General features: G+C 44.0%; 1 long non-coding RNA gene across 2 annotated transcripts; it reads right to left on the bottom strand.

Annotated features, from left to right (window-relative positions):
* Positions 1-1,590: 1,590 nt before the first annotated feature.
* LOC122188136 lies at positions 1,591-6,184 on the bottom strand. 2 transcript variants are annotated; one of them, XR_006181474.1, is made up of 3 exons: positions 6,053-6,184; positions 5,106-5,187; positions 1,591-2,125 (listed from the first exon to the last, which is right to left on the bottom strand). It is a non-coding gene; the product is annotated as an uncharacterized LOC122188136 (long non-coding RNA). The 2 variants fall into 2 exon arrangements; XR_006181475.1 differs by having other exon boundaries at positions 1,591-2,012.
* Positions 6,185-10,439: the final 4,255 nt, after the last annotated feature.

The following is a 10,439-nucleotide window of genomic DNA, read 5'->3' as shown; positions in this document are numbered from 1 at the left end:
AGATCGCAGGCGGTGCTTGTCAGCAAGGAAATGAGTGTTCTGCAAGGAGCTGCAAAGGGTGCTCCATTACTACTCATGGAACTCCCAGGCTTTCTTTCTGTGATTTGCCTCTGAGGGGGCTGTTGGTCCAGCTGTGTGAAGACTTGTGCAGTGAAACTGGACTGTTGTATGTTGGATCATCTTCTGAATGTTATCTTAGTGTTTAGAAAAGAAAGCCCTAGACCTTTATATATCAACGACAGACAGGATTCCTTGCTGGGAAACATGCCCCTGGTTTGGATATTTCAAGTACAAGTGTTTTTGTTCAAATGTTATCAAGACAAAACTTGCTCTTTTTCAATCTATGGGTTATTTTCATCCTTACGTCAGCAAAAATTCTTCCTATCTTGAGGTGATGGTGACTTTATTTTTCCTTTCATTGAGATGCAAATATTTTCTTTTTAAGGAATTTTCTAGTGTCCAGAGCTATGATGCAATAGGAGCTTAAAAAATTGTTCTGTGTTTATATATTCTGCTGTTACTACCTTCTTGGTAATGCTGGGAGATCAGGGGCTAAGAGTATAAGATACATTAATATGACATTCAAATGTTTCAAAGGCTATCCAGGGATTTAATTTCTTGGGAGTGGGTGCTATCCTTTTTCTGTTATGCATAGTGCTATGCTTGGGGTAAGAACACACAGAAGGGAGAACTTAGTTTTAATGGGTTCTTTGCAGGTTTTCAGCTCTTATGGGCACCATACTTGTGAGATGAACTGAACTGCCAGTTTACTGTACTCTGAAGAGTCTTTTCTATGGTCTTTAATTCCAGCTCAGAGTTCTAAGAGATGCTGATGTTACTTAAGATTTCTCATGTATTAGAGAGCTTGAGAATTTTTCTAGCAGTTTCTATTCGGAAAACAAAAACAAACACCCTTGCTTTATGTCTTTTCAGGACTTCCTCTAAAAGTTGTTCTGCTGAAGAACAAACTGGAGTCGTTTCTCACTGATAAAATCATTTTTATTGTATCTAGAGAAATTATAGAGGGAAACAAAGATCTTCTCAAGTTACTGGCCTGCAGCATTCTCTTCTCTGTTCTAAAAGAACTGGAAAAAAGATCTGGTAATGCTGTTGTAGCGTAGGATGAAAAAATATACATGTATATTTACAGGATCAACCAGATTCCCTTCTTGGCTTTTTTTGCAGCTATAACCAGCCAGGCAGTGGTATGTGTTAGCTCATTAGATTGGTCAAACCCTGCATCTGTGCACTGCTCAAGAACTAATGAAAATTTCACGCCCAAGTTAGATTCATCATATGTGGACACACATGATATTGGCTGTCTGCAGAGCTTGGCTCCGGAGATGGGGAGAGCTGTCACCAAGGCAGGTTTTTCACACTTTGCTTGAAGCGTCATCAAAAAGATTTTAACAGAGTTTTGTTTATTTGTTTGTTTGTTTTGTGGCAGACTAAAGAATGGTTCTCTTGTTATTGTTTACTGGTAACAAGAATTTATTTCTGTGAAGTCACAACAGCGACCAAGACATCTGCTTCGTTTTACCTTCTAATTCTATCATATAACTTAGCCAAATTATGCAGTAGGTCTTCAGATTCATTTAGCAGCTCATTTATTGAGTCTCTTAGTGTCTTCAGTAAAGCACTTTTTATTCACAAGCACCCAGAACTAATTGCTGTCTTACTTCCAATGCGCTGTGAATGTTACCTGTCTTAGCATTTTAAAGAGAGGCACTCAGAAGTGTCTTCAAAATCATCTTGCAGGACAGCTTCAAATTCTGGATTGGAAGTCCAGTCTCATACTGTAATACCTAGTTTACATGCCTGCCTAAGGGGTTGCAGCACCTGATGTAGATGCTTGTCCAAAGAAAATGGCATGTAGGTGCATAGGCAGTTTGTAGAATTAGCTGAGAGCTGGATGCATCCATAAGCATCATGGTGTGGTCCTCTGCTGAGCTGGGAATCTTGTAAGAGCACTTTAGCTGGTCAGGAACTGTGGATGGCTGTCTGGATCTGCACTGCAGCAGAAAAAGGGATTATGCCTGTAATTTGCATATCCAGAAGGGCTTCTACACAGCTGCATGGGAGGGTATTTCATGCTGAAATAGGTGTTGATGAGATCTGGGTCCTTCTGAAATAGGAAACGCTTGAGAGTGGATATTCTGGGTGTTTGAACAAAGTCATGCTTTAGGTACCTGATCAAGTGATCTGAATCCTGCTGCAAGTCTCTCAAACCCTAGGCCAGCGCCTCCTCCAGTACAGTAGCCTTCCCAGTAAGTTTTATTTTACAGTCAGTAAGTTTGGCTGTTATCTTATGTAAAGCCAAAAATTGCACAGTCTATATCTGTATTTATGTCTCTATATATCTAATATATATCTATATTTAGCAGAGCCCTGCTAAACTAGTTGGAAGCTTTCCAAACCATGCACAAAGTCAGTCTGTTGTCTTTTCTGTCAGGAAAGGAACAGTCTAGGGAAAGTATTGTGCTAAGTTCAGGTTGGTTGGCCTGGCAGTGCTGGAATTGTTAATACCATAAATACAGCCTTTTCAGTCTCTGGATGTACATAAGCAAAGAGGTCAAGAGGCCTACAATAGCACTCCATAGGGGTTGTTTGAAGAGACTTTTTAGTAATTGTGAATGTTCAGCTAACATAAGACTTGTTTTAAAATGCGGACTCAGATTTGTTGCTTGGATGAGATATAAACTAAGATTTGATCATATTTAAAAGTCAATCCATTTCAAGTCTAGTGTTCAGAGCATCTTACATCTTTAAGAATTGCTTTACATGCTGGTAGGCTTAGAGTTTTTAACCATATTCTGTGAGTTGCCAACCATTGTGTAAGAGGCATGAAGTATCTCTTGTTGCTTGTCTCTTGAACAGACGCCTTCCTTTTCCCTACCCAAATCCAGAAGACAAAAATGTGTTGTGAATTTACCCACGTGATTTCAAGAAAGGATACACCACCCATTTTTTGGCAAAGATGTGGAAGCATTCATACTGCCTATTTTAATAGTCAGATGGAGGAAAAGAAGTCTTGAAAAGGAGAAGCAGAACAGTTACATTAGGCACTTGATGATAATTTCAATCTGAAGAGCTCTGAATTCCCCTCTGAAATCTTTTTCTCTTGGGAGTCTTAGTTTCTAAGTTAATTGGCTAATTTGTGTGTTCACACCACAAATCAGCCCAGCAAGACAAACTCAGAAGAGCTAATGCTGCTCACTTGTTCTCAATGGAAGCTGGGGATCTCAGGATCTTGTAGAGGCACTTGACTCCCCTGGATGTCTGGGAATTAGGGGGTTGTTACTAGAACGCTGGAGAATTTACAGTGAAGAGGGAAGGAAACAGCACCGAAAAATCTTCCTTCACTAACTGGTGCCTGTGTCATCATCTCTCTAAAGAGAATTTATTTCTCTCGTTCTTTTCCTGTTCCAACTAATAACTTTCTTGGGGGTGGAGAGAGCTGGAATTGACTGAAGGTGCCCCAAGCTGAGAGATGTTCAGCACCCAGCTGATTCCTGATCTCCCTTGCAGGTGAAGAGTTGGACAACTTGTAGGCTGAACAAGCCAGATGAGGAAGAGAAGGGTATGGCCTGGAGAGAGTTAGAGTTACAAAGCCAGCAACTGTTGGTGAGTGTGTTGGCTGAAGTGCTCTGCCGTAGCCTCTGCAGTCAGGGCTGGCTTCAGGGAAGCCCAGGGGAATGGCCTTGGGTCATCAGATAGCATTTATGGGGGGCTATAGGAGTAAGCATGAATACACAGATCTTGTGGAGAATGAGTCTTACATAGGAATGAAATCCATCTGTGAGTTTGGTGGGGATTTTTTGTGTATTCAGTATTCTTATCTCAGGGCCTGCACTGGAATAAGTCACCTCTGAGTAATAGAAGGGAGAGTCTAAAAGTCCTTCCTCTGATAATTTTTGATGTCCCATTCATATCGTTCTCTATCTGTCTTAAACTTTACTCTTCTTGCTATTCAGCATCATGAGGCACCACAAAACATTACAACCAGCAGTCCTCTGGAGACAAGTGTATTGTTGGGCCCAGCTTCCATGGAAGAGCAAGAAAGCTTGAGCAATGGCACCCCTTCTGCATTCAGCTGTGAGCATTTGCCCCAAATGCCTTCTGTCATTTCGGAAGACCCCATCCTTTTTGCTTTAATTGATTCTGTCTGGCTTTAATTTGATGTGAGAATAGACCTCCCACTGCGAGCTCTCAAGAGTGCTTTGTGTAAGGGAACTTGCAGGCTGGATGTAGCTGTGACCAGGGACAGGATTATTTTATTGGAATAGGTAGACAAGGGCATTTTGGTTAGGTCCACTGAATTCTTCAAGTCCTTTACCAATTGAAACGAGGCTTTTTACTTCCTTAGTGGGCTGTGGGAAGTACTTGTACAACAACTTGAAAGCAAACCACTAAAATAATAATTTATTCTTAAAGCCACACATGGGATTTTACAAAGACATCCAGAGTCCTATTGCATTGGTTTCCTGTAAGTAAGAAGCGGGAGATGATCTAGAAGGACTGGGACTCTGAAGGTTCAAGGAAGGGATTTGGAGGCAAGGAGAAGGGAGCATATTTGGCTGCCATCACCAAACAGAATGATGGCAGGGATGAGGGTAAACAGGGGAAGTTGAAAAGCAAACATCCATGTGAGTCTGGTCAGCTAAAGTCTAAACAGCTCTTGAGTTTGTCTTATCAAATCAAAATATTTTGGTTCAGTAGTGTGTTGCCTTGAGTCAGTGTTTGTCTATGGTGACATGGAGTTGTAGAAACATCCAAATTGGAGGGTGCTGCATCCCCTGCTACTGGAGCTGGGATCTCTGCTGTCTGCTAAGGCCTAAGAGAGGAGCACATTGCTTTTTGGGTCAAGGAAAGGCTGCATGAGAGCAATCCTATGTCTTGGTTTCAGATTCTTCAGTTGCTTTAAGGCATCTTCAGAGCTGCAGTGCCTTGTTCAGTGTGATTAAGTGTGCTGCTGCTTGGACCGCAAATAAGGGTTTTAAGTCAAATGGGAAGATTTTTGAGGGAAAACAGATGAAAAAGTATTCAGAGTTAATTATGAGAATTGTTGAAATGGCTTGAGTAATAAAAAATAGATATGTACTCACTTATTCATCTCATGCTATTAGCGGTCTGTGCTTCTGCATCAAGTGATAGTGGGCTGGGAAAGGTTGGAGTGTTTAGGAGACCCTGTGAAACACAAAATCACTGTCTGCACAAAACCTAATGTCACTAAAAGTCCAGTCTTTGAAGATGCAACCTGGTGATCTTCTAAAATTGTATTTCACAAAGACATTGAGGTTAGGGTGAGGTGCTAAGCACAAAACAACTGGAAAATGTACACCTTAGGCTAGAGTAGGACCCTGTATATCTCCAAAACCCACCCACATCTCTCCCAGCCTATTCCTAGTGGTAGCTTAGACCTTACTGGTTTTTTGCAAACAGTTTTGTTCCTATCTGCTGATTTTGTTCATCACTTCATAGAAATTGTATACAAGAATACCATGTATATGCTTTCACTAGAAATACTTCTTTTTTCCTTCCCTGTGTCAGAAACCCTATATTTTTTAACTTATTCTTTAGCCATTCCACCTGATCACTCAGTATTTCCATGTTTCAAGGAGATTTATCTGAATGGCATGTTTCCATGGCTGATATGCAGCAATAATGCAGGGTTAATACCTAATTAGTTCCCAGGGACATTGAGCTTTTCATGGATATTCAGTAACAAAAGAAACAACAAACAAGCTGAATTCCTGGGTCTTAATTCATTTGGGAGAAGGAAACAGGAACCTAAAAATGCAGGAATTATTCAATGCAGTCCAAGCTTAGTCCATTCTCTCATGGAGCTCAGAAGATGCTATAGCAGCTGACAGGGAAAATATAACCTCCCTCCCTCCCTTCAGGGACTGTGTATGTGTCTGTGTTTGCAGCCCTGACATCTCCAAAGAGGAACATTCCCAGTTCTGCCACACTTTAAATAGCTCCTTGCCCGTTCCCCTGCCTGCCGCAGCCTCCAGCCAACCTGACCCCATTTTCTGACATTCAGCCATACCTGATCAATTGTATCCTGAGCAGCTAGAGATGATCGGAGCTGGCCTTCCACCTCGCAGGATGGCGAGCATATGGGCCTGCAGGCTCCAGCCATTATGTTCCTGAGCACTGAGCTTGTCTGCCTGTGGCTACAGAGGGCTTTTTCCCCTCTCAAGCAATCGCAAATAAACCTTTCTGATAACTAAAAGGAAAACAAACAGGCCCTTTGGCTCTGTAGGCACTGAGAAGGAGAGGAAAACAAAAAACAACAACAAAATCTTTGCTATGCTTAGGCAGCACGCAGCTTCAGAGGGCCCTCAGGAAGGAGGAACTGTCTGCCCTCAGCCAGAGATGGGGCTTTTCTCTGAGCAGAAAGGGCTCATTTCAGGAGGGTTAGCCCTTGGTGCTGAACAGCCAGAAGTGGAGTGGGAGCTGCAGAGGTGAGAGAAAGTTTGGCTCAGAGGGATCCATCATCTAGATGAAAAAAAATGAGTCTTTGAACTGCCCACTATAGGCAGTCTAGTGTTAGACTTGAAGTCTTAAGGGTCTGAAGGCTGAAATCAGCCTTGTGAGGGTAATTAGCCATTGGAACTGGCAGCAAGGGCAGAGCAGGACAGGATGGTAGAACCATAGAATCACAGAATATCCAGAGTTGGAAGGATCATCAAATCCAACTCCTGGTTCCACACAGGACCACCTATAAATCAGACTATATGTCTGAAAGCACTGTCCAGACTTCTTGAAACCTTGGCAAGCTTGGTGCTGTGACCATTTCCCTAGGGAGCCTGTGCCAGTGCCCAACTACCCTCTGGTGAAGAATTTTTTCTTGATATCCAGCCTGACCCTTCCCTGGCACAGCTCCATGCTGTTCCCTCAGGTTCTATCACTTGTCACTAGGGGGAGGAGATCAGCATTTGCCCCTCTGCTCCCCCCCCCGACAAGGAATCCACAGGCTGCCATGAGGTCTCCCCTTAGTCTCCTCTATGCTGAACAAACCAAGGGACTTCAATCATTCCTTCAGACCCTTCACCATCTTTGCAGACCTCCTTTGGATGTTCTTTAGTAGCTTTATGTCCTTTTTGTTCTGTGGCACACAGAACTGCTCACATTACTCAGGGTGGGGCCACACCAATGCAGTGTAGAGAGCGATAATCACTTCTCTGACACAACTGGCAATGCCATGCTTGATGCATGTCAGGATACGGTAGGCCTTCCTGGCTGCCTGGATACACTCATGTTCAACTTGCTGTTCACCAAGACTCCCAGATTGCTTTCAAGGGGGCTGCTACAGTGTCTCACCCACCAGTCTGTGTGTATAGCCAAAGTTTGTCCTTCCAAGGTGCAGAATCCATTACTTTCTCTTGTGGCCACCTTTCATGTGGCCGGTGATTGCCCAGCTCTGTAATTTGTCTAGCCCCTGCAGGCTGGGGGACATCTGCCAACAGCACAGAGGCATGCTGCCATGCCAAGTGAACTGAAAAGCTGCTTGCTAATGCAACACCTCTTAGAGCAAGACTCCATATACTGGGTAGATTCACAGTTTCTTAGGGTTACTCAACTGAAGTGCACTCCCAGCTGGCAACAAAGCTCTTTCCCTAAGACAATAAATGATGGGCTTTTTCAACTTGAAGTCAGAGTCATGAAGAGCCTTTGAAACCTTTGCCTCAGCAGATATGGCCAAGGTTATCAACTTGGCACGTCTTCAGTGAACTTGGACGCTATCTTGAAATGCTGCCAGACTGCAATGCACTCGTGCTAAAATGCTGAAACCACAGAAAGGGACCCCTGACCCTGTCACCTTGCTCTCCTCCTGCCTGCAAAGAGCCAGAGCACTAACATTATCATGAAGGTACAACAGCTGGTACCAGGTATGAGTTGTGCTGCTGCCAAGGCGTCTTCTCTGAAGTGTTCGATGGGAATCACTCCTATAGAGTGAAGTAGTTCTGTTCCCTAAACATTTGAACTGTAGAAATGAGTAGGAAATCCATGTGGAAAATTCAGAAGGGGAAAATGAGAGCATAAACCATGGGATCAGCACCCACTGGGCCAAACAGTTCCTTCCCAAGAAACTCCATTGAAGCAACAATATTAATTGCCAATTTATGCCAGCATTTCCAAGAGTCGCTCTTGGGACACAGCCAGTTCTGGTAGAGGATTAATCTTGCTGAGAAACTCCCTCTTGCCCATTGCTCTGTCTCTGACACACTCACACATGCAGAAAAACAAATGTTGGTGACCCTCCGACAACCCAGTTAGCTAGCGGGTAATTAAGGGACATGAAACTCTAGCTTCCCCTTCAGCACAGCCCTGCATCTGCCACAGCCAAATCAGAAGGCAGGACTAGCCACCTGCTAGTTGTTTTGCTCAGAGAGAAAACGTCTATTGGACACATAGGAAACAACTAATTCAGTCTCATGAGACGGACCAGCAATTTGTCATTCTCACTGTCTCCAGTACAGGTACTCAGCCCCTTTTAGGACTATGATGCCGTGGGGTTTTTTTTCTGGTTATTTTTCCACCTGGCAGTAGTTCTGTATTTTGTTTTTGTCTAATGTAGCATTTCTCAGCTATTGACATTTGACCATCCAATTCCGGGCAACAAAGAAAACATTGTCCCCCATGCGCACACAGGAATCCCCATCCCTTCATCTTGGCTTAAAAACAAATTAATAGAGAAAAATGTGTATTGTGTAAGCTGGAAAGCACAGTCATTGTTGTGCAGTGTCTGACTTTTGAGAAGCATGGATCTTCTCTATTTACTGCTTTGGAATCTCTGTGTTTCAAGGACAGGTCAGCGCCTCTTCATCCTACCACTTCCCTAGTGCCATTGCACTCTGTATGCCACTGAAGTGTGATTTGACTCAAATTTTTTGCACTAGGGGTTCCACAGAAGTTTCCCCAGAGTTGGTCTCGGTATCAGAAGGGATAGTTTAATGGCCTCAAGAAGCAGGCTAGGAATTTTCCTTGGGAGCAGCAGGCTCAGATCTACAGCTTGCTCAGTCTTTCCCCCTTCTGAGGAAAATAAATTGAATAGCATGCAGTTTACTGCATACCCACAAGAGAAGTTGTGGAGGAGAACCCAAGGCCGGCCACTCAGCGGGTGCAAATCAGTATGCCTTTGCTAGCTTACACCAGCTGTAGAGTTGGCCCCAAGGTTTTTGTGTTCACATTATCCTGGGGCTCATATTGCAAGAATGCAGGGCTGGCCAGATGTGCTGGCTGCTGTACTCCCTTTCCTCCATGACTGACAGGGTACCAGGGGACAGGGAGCTGCCACTCCCTGCCCTTGAAGCAGCCAGGTTGGAGCTGCATGTATAAAGTCTGGAAGTTGCTTTGGGATCTTTGGGAATGGCTACAGCACGTAAATGCGGTTACAGGACGTATCAACAGAGTAGCAGAGGAAGTTTTCCCCTTGGAAGTGGTGTTCATCTCCTCCCCCAACCCAGCATATGGAATTCTGGATCACATTTCTCTCTCTTGCCAATAAATATTGCAGATTTATTGCTCTATACCTGGTGGGTAGTAAATTGCATTCCACCTCTGTTATAAGGCTCTTTGCTATGACATAGCCTTGCAGCTCCATTAAACCTTAATTACAGCAACACTTCATTGGGTTGCTGCGATGGTCTGAGTGCCATTGCAGTGGAGAGGATATATGGCCAAAACAGGCTGACGCAGAGACGCTTTGTTTTGTTTTGTTTCCTCCCTTTTTAAGGATTATGGAGAGTTGAGCCCAGCAAGGGGAATAGATGGAGAGCCCCTCACGCTCTGCTCATTTTCCACAACAGCTGGCTTCACCTGCCACAGCCCCTGTAGCTCTTCAGTCCCTGACTGAGTGCTCAGCAGTGTTCAAAGTTGCCTTCTTTAGGTGACTTATTCCTGCCTGTACTTCTGATCGGCATCCCAGGTTCAGTGTTATTTTTGTTTGAAAGCATGAGGAGTGCAGGGCTTGGATTTCTAGAGTGTAGCAAGACAAATTTAAGAGTCAGTGACTGAGATCACTCTTAGCAGATGGATTGTTTTGTGTCAGCTGAAGGCATTATCTCTGGTGCCATCCTTGCCCACCTGCCAATATTCATCCCTGCAGCCTGTGGCTTTGGCTTTGGACATCAAACTGGGTCTTTGTGGACCCCTGGCCCCTCATAGACTTGCACTCAGTGCTAGCATGCATTGCACAGACAGCCCTCCTTGGACCAGTGTTCATGTCTTCCAGCTCTGTGATGAGCTAACCAGACTACTAATCACTGTGCCAGCCTCTTGGATCCACTGCACCACCTCACAGGTGAGTGCTGTCATTGGATCCGTCCAAGAGAGAGACTGCTTGGTTCCAATTGGAAATGATTTGCTGCCTCAGTTGTACTGGTACGTTGTCAAGTGGTACAGATGGTGTAGATATGACCATAACTGAA

The sequence above is a fragment of the Lagopus leucura genome, unplaced genomic scaffold (assembly GCF_019238085.1).
Source record: "Lagopus leucura isolate 7727_CA_CO unplaced genomic scaffold, USGS_WTPT01 Super-Scaffold_100055, whole genome shotgun sequence".
Classification (NCBI taxonomy): domain Eukaryota; kingdom Metazoa; phylum Chordata; class Aves; order Galliformes; family Phasianidae; genus Lagopus; species Lagopus leucura.
This window is presented reverse-complemented; position numbering and strand designations above follow the sequence as displayed.